This window comes from Lissotriton helveticus, chromosome 2_1 (genome assembly GCF_964261635.1).
Source record: "Lissotriton helveticus chromosome 2_1, aLisHel1.1, whole genome shotgun sequence".
In the NCBI taxonomy this organism is placed as follows: domain Eukaryota; kingdom Metazoa; phylum Chordata; class Amphibia; order Caudata; family Salamandridae; genus Lissotriton; species Lissotriton helveticus.
Genome location: NC_136059.1, coordinates 1,354,814,138 through 1,354,838,985, shown reverse-complemented (window position 1 = coordinate 1,354,838,985; position 24,848 = coordinate 1,354,814,138).

The window sequence follows — 24,848 nt, the reverse complement described above, 5'->3', positions numbered from 1 at the left end:
TAACACTAAGGCCAGGTCTGAAATCCGGAATCAATTTTACATGCTGTAGGTCTGGGGAATAATCCCAAAAAGCACACCTCAGCAGTAGAGGGTCACAAATGGGCCAACAATCCATTGATCGTGGTGACCACTGAGACCCAGAATGTTTGCAACCTTGGACAACCCCATGTCCTGTGGTCCAAGTCCACCCCCAACATCTCACATCTGAAGCATGCCATCAGCTCTCCTCTGTAAATAACCGGTAATCATTGTGGGGTCAAGTAGGTCATATGAACATAGTTAAATTGAACAAACTTGAATCTCGTATGTCCGGAGATGCGCCTGGGGCTTGCCACAATTTTACCTTATTCAGTGTCCTAAAGATCCCTACACAATAAGGCCCCCCCCATTGTTCTCTTGTTCTCACCAGCGGTGTCATAGCCATCTCTAGTTGTGCCAGATAGAGCCATTTCACCAGGTCGCGCGCGGAGTCCAGGCTCACCAGTGCCTGAAGAACTGCATGTGTTTCGGGCTCCTGTTGGCTAATACTCAGCATGTGAGGGATTAACCGTAGCACCAACACTTTGCTAAGAATTTTAAAGTCCATGTTCAGCATGGACGGGGCGAAAATCAGACGTATGTGCTCCCACCGTTTTTAATTTTGGGAGTGGTATTAACATGGTATTTCTAGTGGACTCCGGCAATGCACCCAGGTACAGTGACTCGGCGTACAGAGTCACCAATCTAGGACTTAGATCAGAGGTGAAAGCAGCGTAAAATTCCACCTGCAACCCATCTGGACCAGGGTTTTTTCCAGTAGCCATGCCCTTTATAGTTGATCTGATCTTCTGTACTGTCAAGGACCTCCCAGGTCCTCCCAGCATGCAGGGCCAAGTGTGGGCAAAGGCATAGAGGCCAGAAACTCAGTCAGAGCCTCTGGCAGTACTACTTCTGGTTTCTGATAAAGTGTGTCAATATTCCAAGAAGGCTACGTTAATTGTCCCTGGAAAATAGGGTGGTGTATCTTCACTCGATAAAATCTGCCTAATGGGTGTACCCCTTGTATCCTTGCGGAACAAACCAGGCAAGAAGTCTACCCAACCACCCACCTTCCTCGTGTGTTCTGGCAAGATCATTTTTGTAATCATAGCATCTGAAATGTTCTAGTGTTGCATTGTATTGACGTCTAACTTCTGTGAGGCGGTCCTGTACAGTATCATCAGATCTTTTGACTGAGGGAGAATGTTTGCATTCTCAGCATTCTGTCCATCATTTGCTTGCTTTAACACTTTTCACCCTAAGTGGGATGGGTATGCCCAGACATGGGTCCCTTGCTCACTGTGCCACTGGATTCATGCTAGCATGGCTGAAAAAGAGTGACATACCCTGAAACCGGTCCCTGGATGCCTGTTTCCGGCCCAGGGAGGACCTGGCTTGGCAGTACGGTCCGGACTGTTCCCATGAGGCACAGGGTCAAGACTGATTCGCATATGGCTGGTTCCAAACTGGGGTGGCGCAGTGGGCAAAAGAACAATGGATTTAACCCAGATCTTTTCACTGGGGGAGAATGTTTGCATTGTCAGCATTCTGTCAATCATTTGTTTGCTGTAACAGGATCATCATTAGCCAACCCTTTACCTAGCTCATGCAGACGTAGTTCCAGAAAGGTAAGGTCCGAGTTTATTTCTCTTGTAGCCCCATTAGACTGTCCCATAGAGTGGCCCCGCAATACCACCTTTAGGGCGACCCACTCAACCAAGGCACAGGTAGCAAAACCCTGACTGATGTGAAAATATTATGAGTTTGTCATTTCAGGGATTCTCTAAAACAGGTGTCTTCCAGCATTAAGGGATTAGGCGCCAGTGAAGCGTCACTGGGCGCTCTGCTATGGGGCGGAAGGTCACTAGTATAGCGTCATGATCTGACAATGTTAGTCGTACATACTGAGTTTTTATCATGGACAGGTAAAGGAGAGATGAACAAACAAACATGTTGAGTGTAGTATATGATTTATAGAGTTAAGAATAAAAGGAGTAATCATGTTCAAGCCCATGGTGTACTCTCCAAATCGCCACCAGATTCCAATGTCCCAAACAAGTCTGGAAACCCTTTGAAACCCTGCATGCCATTGTCCTCAGTAAGGGTGGGGTGGACCGGTCGATGTGAATATCCGCCACACAATTGAAGTCGCTCCCTAGAATAAGATCATCAGTCAACAAAGTGGACAGGGGGACAGACAGTACATGAAGGAGCATCTGATCTATGTTTGGGGCATATACAATTCCCAGTGTGACCTCTTTGCCCATCAATCTTCTCTTAACTAGGTCATATGGCCCTTCTTTACCACTAAAGGAACGTATAATCTCAAAAGGGCGTCCGCTAAGTAGGAGGTTGCATAAAGTTGCCTCCACCACCTGCATCGCAGACAGGACACCTCGTCAGCTGTGAGGTGCGTTTCCTGTAGCAAAACTATTTGGGCTCAACGCCTCCATAGATACTTATGAATAGTGTGACATTTGGAGGCTGAGGCCATTCCCCTAATATTCCAAGATATCAATTTCACATTATTATGCAAATCTCCCATATAGTAAGAAGAGATAATTCATCCTCATCGCCCACATCCACATTCCCCTCCACCCCTATCAACATCAGACAAATCTGAGACCCCAGCACATGTAAAAAAAACGCAACTGTAAACCCCCTCACCAAAGGGCAGTTCAGCAATGGCCGACAATCCAGCTCTGTAAAGGGAAAGACACCTCCAGTCGCCTAGGGGGCACAGTCAAGTAGGGGGGCGGTAAGATGAAATTACTTCACATGCACCACACCAGCCCATTTGCTTCCACATCCACTAGGCACTGCCCGATACTAAGCCACAGGCCATTAGCCCACCCCGGGTCCAGAGACACCATGCCCATCACAACCCAGTCCCTGTTCCAATTAACATCACTAGTGCCAAGGCAAGTCTTTTGTCTCAGAGTAGCAGTGTGAAGCCCCATGTCTTCAACTAGGAGTCCTGGGCACACCAGAGGCCACTGAGGCCCTTCAAATCAATTCATCAACAGACTGCAGGGTCACCAGAGAAATTCTATCTTGCTCACGGTCATACCTCCAGAGTCAGAGAACAGTGATTTATCATCAGAAGAAATCTCCAACCCACCTATGTCTTCTGTGTTGACGCTGCAAACACCAAAGTTGGCAGGGTATTCCCAGACGTGGGTCCCTTGCTCACTTTATCACTGGATTCAAGCTAAACTTGCTAATGAGGGCTGTTAGCCAGAAACCAGTCCCAGGATGCTTGTTTCCAGTCCAGGGAAGACATGGCTTGGCAGTTCAGTCTGGACTGTTCCCATGAGGCACAGGGTCAAGACTGATTTACATATAGCTGTGCCTGAACTGGGGTGACGAAGTGAGCTAAAGAACGATGATGGATTCCACCCAGATCTGTGACTGGGGGTGAGTCTCTGAAAAGTTTCAGCGCTGCGACCATCATCTACTTGTCTTTGCTTTATCGCCCTAAGTTGGCAAGGTATGCCTAGACGTGGGTCTCTTGCTCACTTTGCCACTGGATTCAATCTAGCCTGGCTGATGAGGGCTGTTAGCCTGAACCCGGTCCCAGGATGCTTGGTTACGGTCCAGGGAAGAAATGGCTTGGAAGTTCAGTCTGGACTGTTCCCATGAGGTACAGGGTCAAGACTGATTTACATATAGCTGTGCCTGAACTGGGAAGGCGAAGTGAGCTAAAGAACGATGATGGATTCAACGCAGATCTGTGACTGGGGGTGAGTGTCTGAAAAGTTTCATTGCTCTGTCCATCACCTACTTGTGTTTGCCTCGGTGTTGACACTACCTCTGCTACCGCGAGCAATGCAGCTGCATGCTGAGTGGAGGAGGGCCCCCCAGAGAGATCTTTTGGGTCAGTCATCTAGAACTTTTCTTAGATTTCTGTCGGGGTAGGGTAGACTGGGTTCTTGATTTTGGAAGCGGTGCCCCTATTTTGTAGGCCTGCAACCAAGCCCCCACTGCTTCCGGTGTGTAACAGAAATGGGTACTGACATCCAATATGATCCGTAGTTTAGCTGGAAACATCAATGAATATTGTAAATCCTCTTTGCGGAGGGCTTTCTTAGGTTCCATGAATGACACGCATTGTGCTTGATTTTTGGCAGTAAAACCAGGTAATATTAGCACCGTACCATTGATTATGGCACACAGACCATTGTTATGTGCCCTTTGGAGGATAATGTCTTGGTCTCTATAGTGCGGTAGTCTGCCCACCACTGGGTGGGTAGGTCGCCTTGGTGCCAGCAGACGTGCTGGTACCCGGTATGCCCTCTCTAGGGCAAAATACTGCATGAAGCCCTCAGGAGCTTTGTCTGTGCTGAGCTAGTTCTCCAGGAAAGACACCATGCCCATGCCTTCATTTCCCTCAGGAAGTCCAACTGCTGATATTTTTGCAACGGTTAAGACCTTCTGCGTCTTCCGCCCGTCATTTCTAGAATACAGACCCTGGTGTTTGGGTCCTCTATCTTGTTGGATATCTCTTGTTGTGCAGGTATTACTGTACTGGCCTCTACCATTTTTTCTCAGTCTACTAGCTTATGGTGTTCTGCTTTGGAGGAGTCCTAGCCCTACGGATACAGCTCTGATGTCTTGCTGTAGTGGCTTGTTAATTCAATAAAACAGAGGGTTTTAATCGATATTTGAGTTATACAACCCTACTTTGAGAGAGTACACTTATTTTTCACCCTATGAATCATACACAATCAAGAATTGTAATGTAATGTAATGTAAATTGTCTTTTGTATAGCGCATAAATCACCTGAAGGTCTCAGAGCGCTTGAATTGATCACATATGTTATCTAATGATTTACCTCAAAATTAGATTTTTTCTTAAATAGTCTTTTGTATAGCGCATAAATCACCTGAAGGTCTCAGAGCGCTTGAATTGATCACATATGTTATCTAATGAATTACCTCAAAATTTGATTTTTTCTTAAATAGTCTCAATTTTGATCTCTTCTCATACTCCTGTCACTATAGATGTAGATATATTACTTAGGTCCAAAGGTAATAGATGATGGTGTTTCAATAACACCCTCCTGTTGGATAATCACTTTCATTGCTTTAACATTTTTTTTGAGAATTCTTTCAATGAACATTTTTTTCATATTTTTAAAGAAAATGCTCTAAAGTACATCATATGAGATTGTATTCTTTAAAAGCTCCTGCTTGAAACTATTATGTTTTTTTCAAGTAAAAAGAAATTAGCCAATGAGAAATCTAAAGGAATATTAACAAATGTCAAAAGATTAGAACATAAATATTATATCTCTAGATCCAAGAGTGTCTTAAAAATGAATTGCATTTAAATACCAATTTATTAACTTTTCTATTGAAAATGCGGCCTCCTAATATCTTAAATCTAATGCTACATGTTATGGTAGTCAAAATAAGGCTGGTAAGCTCTTAGCAAATTTTCTCAAAGTAAAAAAATAAAAAGTTAAAACTGAATCAATTCTACATGAAAACAATGACACTTTCTTTAAATGTCCTGAGATAATCAACTAATTTCTACATTGTATGAGAAATAATATACTCCTATTTGCACCCCACAAGAAGACCAGTTCACAGATTATGTATCCTCTTTAGACAACTTTGCACAACATCTAGATTGTACTTCTTTAGAGGAAGAGAGTTTTCTAGAAGATATAACTTTAGCACTTCATTTAAGCAAGGAAAAACTCAGAGCCAGTACCGTATTACTTTTACCCTAACGTATTACAATATTTCTCCCTGACCGGATATAAAAAAAATCCTTTTTAGCTGTATCAGTTTGCCTAATTTCCAAACAGGGTAAATATATAAAATTGTGCACAAACTATTGAACCATCTCATTAGGCTCATTAGGTAACATTGGTCACAACATATTTTCAAAAATATTATCTCCATGTTTAGACCCCCTTTTTACCAAAACTCTTAGGTAAGGAACAGTGCATTTCTGACACTAGAAGAATGTTTTTTTATATTCCTAGTGAAGCTCTCAATTCTAAAAATTCTCTTTCAGTGATTGCCCTAGACACAGAGAAGGCTTTTGATTATGTAAAGTGGTCCTTTATTTTACATGTACTTAAATTGTTTGGGTTTGGTCCTTAAATTATAAAACTAATCGCTCACCTTTACTCATCTCCTCACACCACTATGATTGGTAACGGTAACTTCCAGTCAATTTATGCTGCATAGAAGAGTAATTCATGACTTCCCTTTATCCCTTTTTTACAATTTTGCATTATAACCATGTTTATTTAAAATCAGACTTAATCCTTATATTCACAGCTTTCAGTGCAGTCATAAGCAGATCAAAATGTCTGCAAATGCAGAGGATATATTACTGTGCATATCAAAACAACAATAATCTTTGACTACCTTTTCAGCAGAAGAAAAATTCTATTTTTTAGTTTCAAGATATAAAAGCAATTCTGACAAAGGTGAAATTCTACTACTTAACCAATTTAGCAGCTTCAAGCAAGACTTTAATAATCATTTTGCTTGGAATTTTCAGAAAATTAGATATTTAGACCTATGGCTTACAATGTCAAGATGAATTCACAACACTGTAATAATAAAATACTATCCCAATTAGTAGATAGAACTCTTTGTTCCCTTCTTGGTGGGGTTGTCTCAAAATGATGATAGTTCCTATTGTATTATATTCTTTATGTACACATCCTATAACTATTCCATCTAATTTCTTCATGAAAATACCTAACGCTTCACTGTTCTCTGGACCCTGAAAAAGTGTTTATGTCCCTATTAAAACTTTAAAAATAAGCAAGAAGGTGGGGTAAATTTTTTAGATTTTTGTTGAAAGTATCTGTTTTCTGCTTATCACATACACATGATTTTCACCCTTTTCATTCAAAGAATTTCTTTCGGTCACACCAATACTACATTCTTTATCTTCCCCCATACTTGAGAACGTTTGAAGAATATTGGAACCGTTAGTTTCTTCACATAACGATGAGGGAAAAAAAGCAAAAATATTTGCACTTAACTATATGGTAAACTCTTATTCAAATAAACAACAAATTAATTTTATGGAAACAGTGGCGTGGTAAAGGTCCAATATGTTTACATCAATTATTTCAAGTAGACAACTTAGGGCTAGATGTAGGTAATTCCGATTTACCTACTCGTAAATACCAAATTTTACCGATTCGGTATTTAAGAGTAGGTAAATAGGAAGGAGGCAGATGTAGGTAATTTTAAATTCAGAATTACCGAATCTGTAACATTCGGTATTTAACCGATTCTGTAAATACAGAATCGGTATTGAAGGCCATAGGAATCAATGGGAAATACTGATTCTGTATTTACAGAATCGGTAAATACCGAATCCTGCAAGGGTGCAGGGGGTGTCACTTTGCCACCCTCTAGCACCCCAAGTACAGGCTTGTGTGACATGTGGCACACATACATGCCCTAAGTGCATGTCTGTGTGTCACATTACACAGGTGTGCATGCACAGATGTGCATGCACACCTGAATTCGGTATTTTACCACACAATAGAATTGCGTGGTAAAATACCGACTCTTAAGGGCCTGTGGCACTGTAAACTGTGCCACCTACATTTGGAATTACCGAATCGGTATATTTACCGATTCTGTAATTTTCAGCCCCCTACATCTGAAAACCCCAATACCGGTCGGAAACGGCCATAATCGGCCGTTTCCGACCGATATTAAGGCTCCTACATCTGGCCCCTGGTCTCTAATTAGGATGTCGGTCAGTAAGCCTCTGACCACTCTTCGGAGGCTTACCAACCCCATCCTTGGTTTGAATTCTGACCACCTCATTGCGATTTCGGCGGTCGGAATCTAAACTGGCCAGTCAATCCGGCTGGCTTCCAACTGGCTCAAGGAGCCTGTTGGCGAGTCGGATCCACCACATAATCCCGTATGGACTGCGTTTCTGCCGTCTGGATTATAATGTTGGTTTCCGAAAGGCTTTTCATGTCGGGCTTTCTGGCATGAAAAGCCTGTCAGAAAGTAACTTTGAGGGCCCCTTGCAGGGCCTCCTTCTCTCCGCAGTCTCTGGTTGAGGGCCCGGGGAGCACCTATAGTGCCCCCCTGTAAATCCCTGCACTGTGTGGCAGGCATTGTGAGGTGCCTGCCACACAGTGCAGGGATTTACTGTAACTCCCATTTCCCTATGGGAGCTTGTGCTGCAGCCGGTTTCCGACCGCCGCACAAGCTCCCATTTTTTTTTTTTTTTAAACATAGTTTTATTAGGAGGTTGCATTACAGTACATCACTGGGTATAACACTTCACACAGTCTTGTCATTTCGGTATGGTTCATATTCCTCGGAACAATACAGACCATATGTTAATCCACCGTTTACAGCATTTATCACAATAGGGCGTTTGTGTACCTTACATTTGTTCAAATAGTACTGCATCAACATGCCGCCTTGCATTAGATTTGTAGAAAAAAACAAAAACTATCATCTTCCCCTCCCGCTCCCTCCCCCCATATGCTCAGCGAGTAAGAAAGTATACATTCCTATACATAGTCCAGATCGGCATATTGTCTCTTTGCTATATACAGATATTATTATGATGGCTTACAGTAACCACCCCTTCTGCCTTACATTTTGTGAATTCCACTGAGACCCAGCTCCCCTTCCGTACCGCTCATCCCAAGCTCCAGCAGATCACACTCTATGGACAATACTCTAGTGTGTCTATAGCGCCAAGCTCCTCCAACAACAGATTCCATTCCATAGATATAGGCATCTTACGCAGTCCCCGTTGCTCTTCTCTCTTCAATTCCGTACCTTCCGCCCTACCCCACCTCATCAGCTCGTCATACCAATCTTTCAACGCCGGTGGTCTAGCAGCCTTCCATTTCATTGTAATATTACTTTTGGCTAAAATAATCGCCAAGTTGTTGAATGTAGTAACTGGGCTACCTTTTTTTCCCTTGGGGCCCAGTCCCAGCAAACAATATTCCAGCCTGTCATTACCCCTCACCGGAACTGTATGTGTTAGGATCCCGCAGACTGCAGCCCAGTATTGTCGTAGTTGTGGACAGTTCCACATCATGTGTACCAGATCCGCTGCCTGCAGTTGACAACGCGGGCACACATCCGAGACATTTGGGAAGATGGACTTCAACTTGCTCGGTGTCAAATAGACCCTATGTAAGAGCATGAGTTGTATGAACTTGAATTTCGGGTTTCTCGATACCTTCCTAGGGTATTCCAACAACATACTCCACTCCTTGTCCCTGACTGCCCGGCCCATATCCGCCTCCCATTTGCCTCTGAGGGTCTGGAGAGACACCGCTGCCACTGCGCGAATGCCCCTGTATAGCCATCTTGTGAGTTGTCGACCGTTACCCATCAGATGTTGCATCGTGATCAGTGTGTGCGTGGCTGGTTCTACACCCCCAGCTGCCCATTTAATGTGGATGTAGTAAGATACACTGGCGTGTAAAAGGAACAGTGTGTCCGGTGCTCCGTGCTCCCTCGCAAACGCATCATGTGGCATCAGGACACTCTCCTGAAAGAAATTACCTACTGTTGTTATGCCCACGTCTTCCCACGCTCCTATTCTCCTCTTGGTAATCCTGCCCATCTGGGTGGGGATCTCCAGCAGAGGTATAGTAGGGCCGTACGGGGTGCCATCTTGGTGTATCCAAGTGAATGCCTCCAGTATAGTAACGCAATTTTCAAAAGGTGCGGTGCAGTCGGTGGGATTTTGCTATTAGGCAACATAAGCGTGTGTACTTCGCCCCTTTGCCAGTTTAAGTGTGTCATGTCTATTTCTTGCAAGTTTCGCCCCGCCAGCCAGTTGGCTAGCCATTGCCATTGACTCGCATAACAGTATAACTCGCATAACAGTAGGCTTTCAGGTCAGGGACCCCCATGCCTCCTTGTTTAGTGTCCAAGTACAGTTTGGTAACACCTATGTGCTGCATCCCCTTAGCCCAAATCAGTTCGATCAACATAGAAGAAAGCAATTTAAACGTCTTAGATGATACCATTATGGGTAAATTGGTGAAAAAATACAACAATCTAGGGAGCACCACCATTTTAGTGATTGCCACTTTGCCTGCCACAGAGATGGGCAAGGTGACCCAGAATTTTACTTGGGATCGGAGTGAGGTGATAGCACGGTTCAGGTTGCCCTCTAAGAGATCCGTTGTGTCCCTATAAATATTGATTCTCAGGTATTTAAAGGTGCTAGGTGCAATCTGAAACTACCAGTTCCCAAAACCGAGCACACCAGTACGCGTGGCGTCCGTAAAATAATAGACATATGATTTGTTTTCATTAATAGACAGTCCAGACAATGTTTTAAAAGCGGTAAAAACCAAAGGCACAGGCTCACAATCATTATCCAAGTCCCTGAGATATAGTATTAAATCATCCGCGTATGTGGACACAATATGCGTAGTGGGACCCACCACTATACCCTTATGACCCGCAGTAGAGCGCAGTTTCAGTAGTAGGAGTTCCAAATCCAGGATAAACAGCAGAGGCGACAGTGGGCATCCCTGCCTGGTACCCCTTGCAACCACATATTGTTTCGAGATGTGCCTTCCCGTTCTCGCTCGGGCCGTAGGGTCTTTATACAGCAACATTACCCATTTTATGTAGTCTTCCGGTATGCCATATTTAGACAGAGCATAGAACATGTATTCCCACTGTAAGGAATCAAATGCCTGGCGTAGGTCTAATGAGATACACCCAACTGCACCATCCCACCATAGAGTATGGGTCATTATCTGATGCAGCCACCTGATATTAAGAGCTGTGTTCCTGCCTGGGACAAATCCACATTGGTCGTTGTGTATCAACTGTGGTATATATTGACTAATCCGAACCACCAGTATCTTGCTCAAAATCTTGTAATCTACGTTCAGCAATGAGAGAGGCATATACCCTGCCATGTCCGTGCTGTCCCGGTTTGAACAGTGAAACCACCGTGGCCTGCAGCGTGGTAAGTGGAAGGGTGCCTATCTCGAGGGATGAGTGATAGAGCCTCTGTAAGTGGGGTACCAATAGATCAGCAAACGTTGCATAAAATTCCACGGGCAGTACATCCCCACCAGGCGATTTATTACGAGGCAGACTATGTATGGCTCTCTTGATTTCCAGCGTAGTCACTGGGAGCCCCAGCTCCTCCTGGTGTGCCTGCAGTAATTGGGGGAGATGCCGATCGTCAAAAAAAGCATCCAAGTCCGCTCCCCTTATGGTATCAGGCCTGGTATATAATTGAGGCCTTCCTTGAAGGCCTCAATTATGTCTATTTGCGTGCTCACCATATCACCCTTTATGTTCTTAACCTCTAGTATTGGGACAACCGGTGGGGCATCTTTAATAATCCTGGCCAGTAATGGCCCCGTTCTGTCCGCTGCCACATGTTGCTTTTGCGCATACAGCCTAAGGTCTATCAGCCTCAGATCTTCCAGAAGTTCAGCGTAACGTATGTGAGCTTCTTGCAGCTGTGCCCTATGTGTCTCATCTAAAGCGGTCATCTGCTCCAGCCTACATATTTTCTTTGTCAGTAAGCTGTGTGACTGCGGTGTGTCTCAGTCCTACCCTTGTGCTGATTGCTACTTCCCGTAATACTGTCTTAAATGCATCCCAGTCTATCTGCCGGAGGAAGCTGTATTTGTGTTTTCCGAGAAGTAAGTATCTATAGCAGTAGCTAGTGTTGTTCTGAAAACTGAGTCTTCGAGCAGTTGCGGTTGTAGCCGCCATGTCGGCACTAGGGTTGGAATGTTGCCCCATTGCAGTGTTATCTCTACCGGGCCATGATCTGATAATGTTTTCCCCAAGTGAGTGGAGTCACTGATTGCATCTATTAACGTGGCCGAGCAGAATATCCTGTCAATGCGGGTATGTATTTTGTGCATTGGGGAGTAGAATGAGTATTCCCTGTCTCTCGGGTGTTTTGTCCTCCACGCATCCATTAATCCCCAGCCTTGTGTCCAATTTCGCGGCACCCCCACAAGTTTCCTACTGGGTACATTATGCAGCGGTGTGTGCGACCTGTCAATTTCAATATCCAGAACCGCATTAAAATCACCCCCTATCACCCACGGATATCCCTCCCAGTCTGCCAACAGTGTTGTCAAAACCTCCCACAACTTGTCCTGCTCTGTGTTTGGAGTGTAAATACTTCCCAATACAATGTGTTCCCCATCTAATAACCCATGTATAAGTACATATCTGCCCTCTTTGTCAATCTTTAGTTCTGTGAGCTTAAAGGGCGTGCCATTCCTAAGCCAAATCGCTGCCCCGAGCAAATGCCGAATATGATGTAAAGAATAATTGTCCCCTCCACTTTTTGATTAACTTCACTGCCTCATCTTCATTTAAATGAGTCTCCTGCAGAAACGCCACATTCACCCTCCGCCTATTCAGTTGGGCTAGCAGTCTAATTTGTTTCTGAAGTGAGCCAAGCCCCGAACATTCCAGGAGTTACATTTATAGGTATCGGGTTGTGCCATCAGTCCTCATATAAGGTGGCCTTCCAGGACCACAGGATCTACTGAGTCTGGACAGTATCACCTTAGCTAACGCTGAGCCCACAAAAACAGTAAAACACCCCATACTCGGGTCCCCCTATTAACAGCGGAGGACCAAACCACAACTAACAGGGTAACCAGTGCCATACCGGAAACATACCACAGGGTAGTCGCCATGGGGTGGAGGCAGCCACCATAATGTTATTCGCCATTCACTCTAGTCACATAACATATTCGTAACGCTCCAACACAAACCCATTAGATGCCAATGCATTGATACATAGAACAGGGCAACACATTACATCAACAGCAGAGCAAGCCACCAGGCAGTACATCATATGATACCATTTTTGTCTGGCCCACTCCCTCAGTTCAGTAATTGTCCGCCGTTTGTGCAGTTATGGAAGGGAACAGTGTTAAGCTGGACTCGGATTCCGACTGGGCTGTTGCCCCTCCCGACGAGTGAATAGAGGCATCTCGGGTCCTGGCATCATGTTCTGCCATTGCTGCCGCCGTCACTAGTGCGTCCCTCTGACTGTTCGTGATCTGTTCCGCCGACTGAGTCTTCCCAGTGTCTGTTCCCCTGTCCTCAATAGCTACTGGAGCTGATGTTGCATCCCGTTGCTGCGGGGAGCGCACAGAGCCATCTCGTGGGGGGGAGATCTGTGTGGCAGGGGGGGAGAAAGTGATCTCAAGCCAGTCCGCTACCTCCTCCGGATTCTCGAAAACAAATTGCTTTTGTCCATAAATCACCTTCAATCTGGCTGGGAAGAGTAAGGCATACTTTAAACTGTACTCTCTCAATTTCTTCTTAACCTCTTGAAACGTGGCCCTGGCCTTCTGGGCCACCAGCGTGAAGTCCGGATGCAAGGAGATTGTTTTGTTTTCTAATTGGATAGGAGCATTTTCTCGTACCGCCCTTAGGATCGTGTTGCGATCTTTGTAGTTCAAAATACGGGCAATCAGGGGTCTCGGAGGCGCTCCAGGGGGAGGAGGCCTAGGTGGCACTTTGTGAGCTCTCTCCACGCTATACAGCGCCGACAGTCCCTCCGTCACCACATACTCCCTCAGCCAGGTCTCCACAAACTACGTATGGTTGAGTCCTTCACTTTTCTCCGGTATCCCCAGGATTCGTACATTGTTCCTACGGGATTGGGGTTGGGAGCACACTGCCTTCACGCTCTGCCAGATGAAGATATCGCCGAGTCCCGGGTGCCATCTTGGGACTCCTTTGATCTTCAGTACAGCCGGGCTCCGCCCGATGTACCCGACCCCACAACAACAGAGCTTGCGTGTCCGATACCGCCCGTCAAAGTCCTCAGACTTGAATCGAGCGGGAGGGAAGGGGAGAAAGCCCGCTCCTGCCTCTCCGTGAGGCCCTACGTCCCTCCGCTCTCCGTGGCTCCCGTCCTCTCTCCCCCTCGAGCTCACCGCACGGCAGCCGCAGTCCAACTCTCGGCACACGGGGAGGGGCCGTCTCAGGTCGCAGCATGCATTCTGCTCGTCCCGTGGCTGCTCCACTTCAATTTGCAGGCATTTGTAGATCAGAAATGCCCCATTCTAGCAGGATAATTGAACAAAGTGTCGGGCTTGGCGCGGAGCATCCCTAGCTCATGTCCGCCATCCTTGGCATTTAGCCACTCCCCCCGCCGCACAAGCTCCCATAGGGAAATGGGAGTTTGCGACCACACCATGTGCGGTCACATCGTAATTTTAGTTTTTGACCGCCTACCCAAGGTCGGTCGGTTTCAAAACGGCTGGGATGTCGGTCGGAGGCAACTCCAACCAACATCCTAATTAGGGCCTTCATCTAATTTTTTTACGCAAAACACATTTTTAATTTTCTGTCCTCAGTTGAAAAGAAATGGGAGTGTCTTATTAAAATCCTATTGTTTGTTTATAATAATCTGCCCTCATATAATGCAGCGGTTCATCTCAACAATCAGAATTTTTTTCACAGTTTACAGACCAGGTCAAATGCATCTAGTATTTACAAGTTCATTAATTATACACATGTAGATAGACGGAAATTTGAAACTGAATTGAAATGGGAACATGATCTAAATGCAATTTGAGAAACATCTCTCTGGAATAAAATCTGTCTTAAAATAAGAAACTCTTTGTGTGCTGCAAACACAAAACAAACGTTGTTATTATATATATAATAGGCTTTTATTGACACTGGTATCATTCAGTAAAATTTACTCTAATATTCCTAATACATGATGGTCATTCAGTAATGAATATGCAGTTTTGGAACTATGCTTTTTTCCTGCCTGTAATTTTGTTCATTATTTCTAGTGTTAAGTGTGGAATCACATTAACTCAATTTTTAATTCTAGTCTGCCTCCCATTAATTTTATTATATTCCTAAGAAGTCTTTCGGATGATTGGAAGAAACTTTAATCAAAAGTTATTCTAATTGACCCTATGCTGGCAGATGCTTTAAAGCAAATTGCAAAAAACTGGAAAAATGTTGGTGAAATGTGTCTTCAAGCTTCATCGTATGCACTATGATACAATTATAGACAGGATAGATCTTATGTTTGATTTATTTTTCTTGCTATCAAGGAATAATTTTTTCAGTCACCAATAACTATTTTCTTGATAACTTTGGGACTGATTTACAGTTTGGCAGAAGGTTACGCCTTCATAAACGTGAAGGATATCCCATCTGCCTTACTACAAGCTACTGCTTTTTATTGAAGTTTTTAAACCTACAAAGGGGAGATAATATTCAGCGACATTTGTCAGTCTGTTACAATACTCAAGCATGCTGTTTTTAAATATTAAATGATGGGTGGTGTGGGGCGCTAGAGACCCAGCAGGCAAGATGGCCATACTAGCGTGAGGCTCCTGCAGTCCAGGCTCAGTATCAGACATCATCCTGCCCCAAATGACCGCTAAACGGCCTGAACTGCAAGGCATGGACTTATAAGGAGTGCCTTCATATTTGGAGCCCCAAACAAACAGCATTAATTCCCTGGTTGGGGCGGCAGTGGCGCGGTTCGGCCTCCTGCCCCTCAACGAACCTTTGAGCCTGCGGTTGACGGCTGCATTGCAAGACAAGAGATGCGGCTGTAGGCCTCCCTGGGGTGAGCAGGCAATTATGGACTACATGCAGGACAGGTGGGGCTCCCTGCTGATTTCAACCCACGGGTGCCTACCTACCTGGCCAAAATATCCTACACTGCCAGCCCCCGTGGAAGTGGAGATGCTGTTGAGGCCCGCTGGATGGAGACGCAGCCTGCATGGGGCTGAGCCCATCTGCGGCTGTTATCGGGTGTGGCGCTGGGCAGTGGGAGAGGCGATCCGCTGTGGAGGCTGGCGGAGCCTGCGGGGTGTCCCCTACTGCTGCCATGCTCGGCGGAGATGATTGGGCCGAAGCAGCTGACTGCTTTTCCCTCCCACTGGGGGATCTCTTCAGAACTAGCTGCCCACAGAGGGGCCTGCTGCACGTGAGGGGCAGACCTGCCTGCCCAGACCCTGCAAGGTGGATAACCCTTCTTGAAGGGACCAGGTGATTGCGCGGCCCACTTAGGCCCAAGAGGTGGCCCCAGTCTGCACGTGCCCCTCCCGGTACTCTTGGGGAGGGGAGGCAGGATCTGGGAGACCAATGCTGACCTTCCGCCATCATATCAGCTGGGAGAACCAGAGCAAGTGAATTTGTTCACTGTACTGCTCTTAATTATCCTACATCGCTGTGGTGGTGGTGGAGATACATTCACGACATGGGCAGAACGGAGGGTAAGCAGACAAAACTACCTTTTGAATCTCATGAATCCACCCGAACTCAGAATAGCGACACTGAACATACCGTGTCAGAGGAATCGCAAGGGCCACAAACTAATGCTGATGATCTGAGTCTCTACTACTCAAAATGCGAAAAAGTCTCACCTCGATAGACACCAAAAATGGATTTGATGTGCTCTCGCATGGACTTCATCACTCAGAAGTTGGAGAAGCATGACAGCCATATTGGGGAGACAGATCAAAGGATCTCTGAGTTGGAGGACACATCCTCACACAGAGGGGAGCAGCTACTTAACATGGACCGTATCTTAAAGGTCATATCTGGCAAAAATGGAGACTTAGAAGCATGGTCACATAGGAATAACATATGCATCCTAGGTGTACTCGAATTAGCAAATACTGGGAAGATGGGAGAATATATGGAATGAATGCTCACAACACTATTTGAGGCATCATCCTTCTCTAACCAACTGGTGGTGGAGAGGGCACACCGGTCATTAGAGGGCCAGGCCATTATAGTACAGCTATTAAATTATCAAGACCGCACCACCGCTCTACGATTCGCCAGAGAACAATGATCGCTCACATTTGAAGGCAATACAGTCTCCATGTATCTAGACTTTACCATGGCAGTCTAGAAGGCAAAACATTTCTGCCAGTAAAATGCAAGCTACAGAAGAACAATATTTCATACGCCATGTTATATCTGGCACGCCTGCGTCTCACCTTTCAGGGTCACTCTTTTACTAACTGACAACATGTCAGTGATTTCCTGAAACATGGTTGCCTTCGCCCCCCCGCCCCCAACCAGTGGAGGCTCATCGAGGACCAGGGCTTCTTGGCAGCTGTCTAAAGCAGATTGAGATGGGGCAATACTACTCATATATAGGCCTACTCAGCCCTCTCACTAAGTCCGCAACCTGGGTGTCATCATAGATGACTCACTAACTATGTGACATCAAGCTGTTAAGGTAGCCGCCACATGCTTCACCATCTTGAAATGGTTAGAAAAGATCATCTGGATGCTGCCGGAGACTCCCCAGAGAACTGTAGTCAACGCACTTGTCACCTCCAGACTGGATTACGGGAACATATTTTACCTGGGAGCAAATAAGGTGGTGACTCGCATGCTACAGATGGTTCAGAACTCAGCTGCAAGACTACTTTGCAGGGTTCCTAGAGCTATCCCTGTCTCCGGTCACCTGCGTGACCTGCACTGGCTCAGGGTGGAGAACCGTATCAAGTTCAAAGCCCTAAGCTACAGGTTCAAAATCAAAACAGGTGTGGCCCCTCAGTATCTACAGTCTCTGGTCTGCCCCTACATGCCTTCTCACTGCCTTTGCTGGTCTACTCAAGGGAAATTTACTGTGCCTAGAATTAAACTATCTCAGATGGGTGGACGATCATCTGCTTACCTCGGTCCCTCCCTATGGAACTCACTTCCCACCTCAATTCGGAATGAAACAGCGTTTGTCGAATTCCGCAAATCCTTAACAACCTTGCTTTTCAACCAATAACCACTAAGCCGCTACCAAATCCTTGGTCTGGCCGGCGCTGGGGAACCCTTTTTGGGTAGCTGTTTGCACCTTCCAAATTTAATTAATAATAATAATATATGCTCCTCTGACTAGCCACGATGCCGCCCTAAGCACCCTACTCATTTATGCTCAGAATGGCAAACATTTGGTGCTACATCTTCTTAACTTTCAAATCTATTCTTCTGTCGCATGGTGGAACGGACGCTGCCTTACAACTCTATACCTCTGCGACCCGTGGCCAACCAGTGGTGCTAGAACCTTCAGCCTGGACACCCTCGTTCATTTGAGGATGGTCTGCTGAGCTCACTGGTGACACCCAAGAAGGATACACCTCTTGCAGACTATCTCCACTCCCATTTTCTTATTTTTCATTCTCGAGATTCACTGCCTATGAATCTGCTAACCCGTTCTCTTCTACATAACCTTTTCTCTCTGCTGATTCTCTACTTCTCTTTTCCCTCCATGTATCTCTTCTCTTCCTCTTCTACCATAGGTCTCTTTATGCACTCATACTACTGTTGTGATAGGAAGCAGGTAACGGAATGTTCCCTACATAATGACTGATTTGTTTTGGATGGGGCGAATTTCTCTGGTGGGTTTGGGCCATCAGTGTGGGGTGGAGAACGTGAATCTGTTCTTACTGTTTTATTTAGTGCATTTTACTGATGTCCATATGTTTGCACTTGTACAGTATGTTGTGCTGGAGTTATATTGCCTAGTCCACACCCTCTTACCTCATGTATTTCTCAGTTGCCCTGACTGAAAATGAGGCTCTTACCAATAATCCTGGTCAACCTAGTTACAGACTCCTGACATGGAACGTAGGATGATTGGGGATCCATGTAAACAGACCTATCCTGGCCCATGTAGATCGACACAACAGTCATATCACTTTGTTACAAGAGACACATATGGGCCCCCAACGCAAACTCAAGTCGCCGCCAAGTGGGTGGCATACAGGCGCTTTGCACCTTATTCCACTAACACCAGAGGTACCGCCATTATTATTAATAAAAACACACCATACGTCCAGGTAGGCTCAATCCAAGACCCACAAGGCCATTACTACCTCATGTGGAGAAGGCTGGCATTGCAGTCCGTCACCCTAGTGAGCTGTTATGGACCTAGCACAGACGATCCTACCTTCTTTGGCAAACTATGGGGCCTCATCATAGACATAGGGTCAACGCATGTTGCCTGTGGGGGGAGACTTCAACACCTTACTCGAATCCAGCTTGGATAGACCGCATCGCCAGGCACAACACTACAACCACTGCCATTCGCCACATTTGAAATGTCATGACCAAACATCGACTGTTGGACGCTTGGAGGGTGATGCACCCTACGATGAAAGAGGGAACATGTTAATCCACAGTGCGCTCTAGCTGGTCGAAACTGGACTACTGGATCATATCTCACGGATTGGGTGTGTGGCTAGCGGGGGCTGAACACTTGGCCTGCACGTACTCAGACCATTCTCCGGTCCTGATGCAGTTAAGACCTCCTGAAGGGCCACCCATATATTAATCATTGAGGCTTCTCCCTAATATTTCATTTGATATTCCCTTCCCGGAGGAACTGAGACAATAATTTACAGAATATGAACTCTGTCCCCCACTTAACCACTGTATGGAAGTCTTTTAAAGTTATTATACATTGAATATGCATCACTAAAGAAGGGGGCATACTGAGTGACTTTCGGGGCACTCTCACGAAGTTGGAGGAGAAATCAAACAGCCTGAGACGTTGGTAGCTGAGCCCACTCTGGAGGGGATGAGAGACAAAATTAAAGAAATGCTTACTGAATACCAATCCACTGCTGACCAGGCATGTCTCTTTCGGAGTAAGTATCATCAAGTGAATAGCTGTGGAGGGAATTGGCGGAGAACCCAGATTTTCCAACTATGGTATTGAGATTAAAGGGGCTGACGGGTCCTCGCAAAGAGACACTGCTGATATCTTCACTGCGTTCTCTTCTTTCTTTACTACGCTCTACACCACACGCATAACTAACCAGCTGGATCTGGAGGCCTACCTAGATCTTGGGCTGGCTCAGCGATGCACAGATGGAGTTCCTCTCCGCCAATATAGAAGAGGACGAAACCTGAACGGCTATAATGCAGCTGTGATCCTAATGTGCCCATGGCCGGACACACTCCCGGCAATTTTATGTAAAGGCTTCATTGGCCCCTTTGTTGCTATCCTTAAGGCCGTATTTATTGAGGCCAAAAATTTGAGTGCCCTGCCACCCTCAATACGAGAGACAATGATCATATCCATTCCTAAACCTGGGAAGCCAGCAGAAGACTGTGAATCCCATCACCCTCGGTCACTTATTAATTATGATGTTAAAATACTTTTATGTTTAAAAAGTCAACATTTTTCAGAAGCTGCAATGTTATCCTATGGTAGGAAAAACAAGTACTGCATTCAGGCAGAGCATAGCAACTTACGAGACCAATCACCCGGACTTAAGGTGCATATGTGGCAAGGTCCAAGGCAGCAACAGCCAGTCACCTCCAGTGGCACTTCAACTCAGGCTGGGGGGGCTTGGGTGCAATGGTGCTTGGAGACGTCGAGTTTTGGTGGGTCTGGAGTCCTCTCAGTTCTTCTTGGGGTGCCTGAAGGTTGCAGGAAAGCAGATCAGCTGCTCCACAGGAGTCCGTAAATCTTTATTGAAGGCAGGCAGTCCTCCAGGCTTTGGGGGCACAACAGCTTGCAGGATGAGACTCCTTTGGTGCAATTCGATGTAAACAGCAAACAGGCCGGCAGGGCTGGTGCCAAGTCAGTTGGTCTTCTTCAGTCTTTGCTTTCGCACTCTTCAGTGTCCTGCTTCGTAGGTCAACAGGATATGCTTGTCTGGTGCCCGGGGCTCCCCTAAATACTGAATTTAGGGATGTTAGGGGAGTGTAGGGTAGTAGACAATGGGCTACCTACCACTGGGGTCACTACGCCTCCTATTTGACCACTTCCTGTAGGAAGTGGGCATATCCCTGCCCCAGTGTTCCTAAGTTTGTTATCACCAAGATGGCAAACTTTGAAAAGTCACCTCCGCTTCAAGTAGCCCTCCCTAGGGTTGGTACTAGCCTGAGGGTAGACATGCCTATCTGACTATCCAGTTTTACTGCCTGTCTAGGTGGCAAAGGGTTGTCCAGAAAGGGGTTCAGCTTCATTTTCTGTGAGGAAAGCCAGATTCTCATACCAAAGGTGGTGGGCTCTTTGAAGTGCCACTGCCTTGGAATGCTAATCTTCAGGTCATCCTGTGGGAAGGGTGTAAACACTGTCTGCCCAAGCAGGCTATGTTTCTGACCTCATAAGAGCAAAGGCCCTCACCCTTGGTGGTCCAGAACCTTCTCTCTGATGGCAGGCTGGCGAGGACCAATCACTCAGCAGACCAATAGATGGCAGGTTTTCAAGGGGCACCTCTAAGGTTCCCACTGTGTCCATGTATTAATAAATCAACGCTGGTATCAGAGTGGGTTTAATAATGTGAGATGTTTGATACCAAACATGCCTATTGTCAGTGTAGCCATCATCTAGCTGGGTAACGCGGTTTCACCAGTGTCCAGCACATGTACTTAAAAATGGCTTCCCAGTTCATTTGTGCTGGCAGCAATAGAGCTGACCAGCACAGGGGTATATCTGTTCATGCGGATATGTCCTTACATGTAGTATAGTGCACCCAACCGTAGGGCTGTAAGGCCTGCTGGAGGGGTGGCTTACCTATACTGCTTGCAGTTTCTGTGGGCACTGCACACAGGGATGTGTGTCATGTTCTGTTTTTACTTTTGTCTGCAACTAGACACGCAGCCTGCAGTGGCAGTCTGTATGTGTTTGGTGAGGTATCCTTTAGGGTGGCCAAATTTGTGCTCCCCTTAATGACCCACTTTAGCCTCCTTGTCTTGGGTTCCAGAGGTAGCACTTACTACGGACTTACATTAAGTATTAAAGGTATTGCCAATTGGGGTACAATTGCGCAGTTTTGTGACAGAGATCTGGCACTGGAGACCTGGTTAGCAGGAACCCAGTGCACTTCTAGCTGAAAAAACCTCTATCAATTTTCTTTATACGGGGCTAATGTGTAGCCATTTATGTAAAAAAGGAGTTACCAGGGGGGCTTATAGCTCCAGCATACGTGCCCCTAGGGGATCAAGCAAGCAAAAGCGGTATGCAGTTCCTTGGAGAGAAAAGAAGAGGAAGAGGGTGGGTCGGTATAACACCCTAACCCTATGGTGGAGACAGGGTGTCTCCCAATTTGAGAAGTGGGGCCCACACATCCGGCATGCTCCTATGCAGGCCGTCACTGCAATGCCTGAGACCTTTTCTGTCCTGAACCGTCAGGTGCAGTGTCAGTATAAGGCCTTGAGGTGATGATGTGGGTGAAAGGTGTGAGGAAATTGTGCAGGAAGGGGTAAAATGAGGCTCATTGTTGCTCCAAATGCAATTTAATCAGCGAGCCCACCAGTCCCACTTAAAAATAGAGGTCAGAGGTGTGCTACCATTGCGATAATGAACAGTAGTGGCTACGGAGTGGTGGTTAGCATGTTTCTTGCCTAGTGTGTCTGGAGGATCGCATGGCAATTTTTCAGGACCAACTGTATGTACACTATCTACACAGTGGTTGGTTCAATGTTAATATCAAATGTGAACCAAGCACTACAAGCAACCTAACAATGAGGTACTTTGTTAGTAGACTAGCCCAATTAGGGCGCTTAACTAGCTCCTTCGAGGAACAGGTGGAGGGTACGTTAAAACTATTAACGTCGGTTTAGCCGCAGCTGCCTTGCAGGAAACCTTACCCTCACTGCACCAGCAATCCCTGAGGGATGTTTAATCAATCATTGCTCAGAGATCAGGAGTATAGGAATAACATCTTTAAGGATTAAAGACTTGTGACGCAGGCCCTAGGTTCCACACCCATAATTATTGTTTAGGATACTCTCAAGGCTGATGCAAGAAGGGCTATGCTTAGCTATTTTGCCTGAAAGGATTACAAGTTACAAAAGGATGAAGTATAGCAGCTGCGGTAATTGGACTTTGTGCATAAAGGGAAAAAAATATGTCTGCAGCTAGTTGCAGCATCTGTCCTGATTTTAAGGGCCAAATGTGCTATTTTTCTATTGCATCTGGTTGCATGACAGGGAGACAGCAGTATAGTGCAATATCTACTAAAATATGGCACTACTGCTGTCATCCCCAGCGCTGGACACTTTATGCTGACTTGCACCAAATACACACCTTTTCACCATAGTGCAAGGGTGCTTTTGTGATGTCTAGTGTAGGTTTTGTAATTGAAGGATGTTTTTCCAGTGCAAAAAAATTGTTCTTGGACATAGTTGAACATGTTTTTATCTTTGTATGTGTGCTGTACATTACACTCCTGAGGGCCCTTTAAAAAGGTATTTTTAATTTTCCGTTTTTGTAGGGCTCGGCAGCTGCCATTTGTTGCCAGGCCACTCCGCGTGTCAAAGTTTGCTTTTGCTCGAGTCAAATTAATGTTTTTATTTATAGAGTCAGGTGGGATCCTCCATCTTGGATCGGTCAGTAAAAAACAAAAGAAAATGGCACCAGTAATATTCTGTAGGAATGTGCATGAGTTGTGACGCATGCATGCGCACAGCATCACATGTGCGCACCTGCAAACGATGCAGCCTCCAGTTGTGGCCACATCATAGTGCCTTTTTATCTTTTTAGCCCAATGTTGCACAGCGTTATAAATGTTGCTTTTTGCCAATGCTGCACTGCATTGCTGATCCATGGGTCCTTCGGGTTACTGATTAAGCCAAGTATTTATTTATGATGTTTATAAATGTGTATATAAATATGTATATAAATATGGGATTCTACTTTTTCACTTTCTCAAGAAAATAAAAAGGTGGAGGTAGAGGTAGCTGAACCTTCTCTCACATATAACTTTTCTAAATGGTGAGGTATCTCCTGTTACTGGTGTGGGATCTTGCCAATCAATTCATCAGTGGATGCCAAAACCAAGTTTCTTATAACATCATCCATATTTCTCAGCACTGAGTCCACGTTTGAGTATACCAGAGTATTTACAAATAATTGCATCACCAGAGTGACCTGCATGTTCCACCATGCCTATCCCAGTCACTTCTTCTTCAGGAGCAGAACACTAGTTTTCTGGAAATCCATCGCCACACATATTGGACAAAAAACACTTGTTCACTTCAGAAGAAGCTAAATACTCTCCACTTAAAGGAATATCTCACACAGAAGTAAACTATATAATTGTTTATTTCACACAGACTCAATGTTATCTTTCTGTTGTACAACACTTCTTCCCTTTATGGATAGGGTTGGACTATATGAATCCACATACATGTTTTCTTCAACAATTTTGGGGTTGACGCTAAAATCAATTTTGCATCATTAGTGTACCTCTCCCAGAAAAAAGGGGAAAAGGGTCAAGCAGTTCAAAATCTGGTGGGGCCAGTCAAGTTAGCACATTGGAACCCATTGATCCAAGTACCAATAGGCAGCCTTGTCACACAGTTAAAAAATGACACCCTACTACAATGAAGCAAAAGAAATCTGAGAGTAAATTTGGTGTATTCTATGGTGTGGTTGAGCATCCTCACTGTGGATTACACTCACGAAATCAACTTGGGTCCAGCCAGGCTCAATTTCGAAACCTTACCTCAACCTTGAGTAGGTGTGGCTTCAAACAGGCAGGTCTAAACAAAGGAACAAGCATAAAGCATTTAGAAGTACCAAAACAACAAAGTCACACATCACAAAAGAAATCCAACACCCATTTATAACAAGAGATCTTATTTTTATAGATTTGTATCTACTAACATGAACAAAATCAACTGGAGGGTTCCAGAGATATAGATTGTTAAGTAAAATGTAAACATCAGTTTTTCACTCAAACGCGAACAAGTATTAGTAAGTGCAAACTTTGGAAACATTGTAAAACTTTTAAAGAGTTGTGTTTAGCTAATCTGGCCTGCTTCGGCAAATCAAATCTGACTGGGGAAAGGCCAATGGGGCCAATGAGGAGTAGTAGGACAGT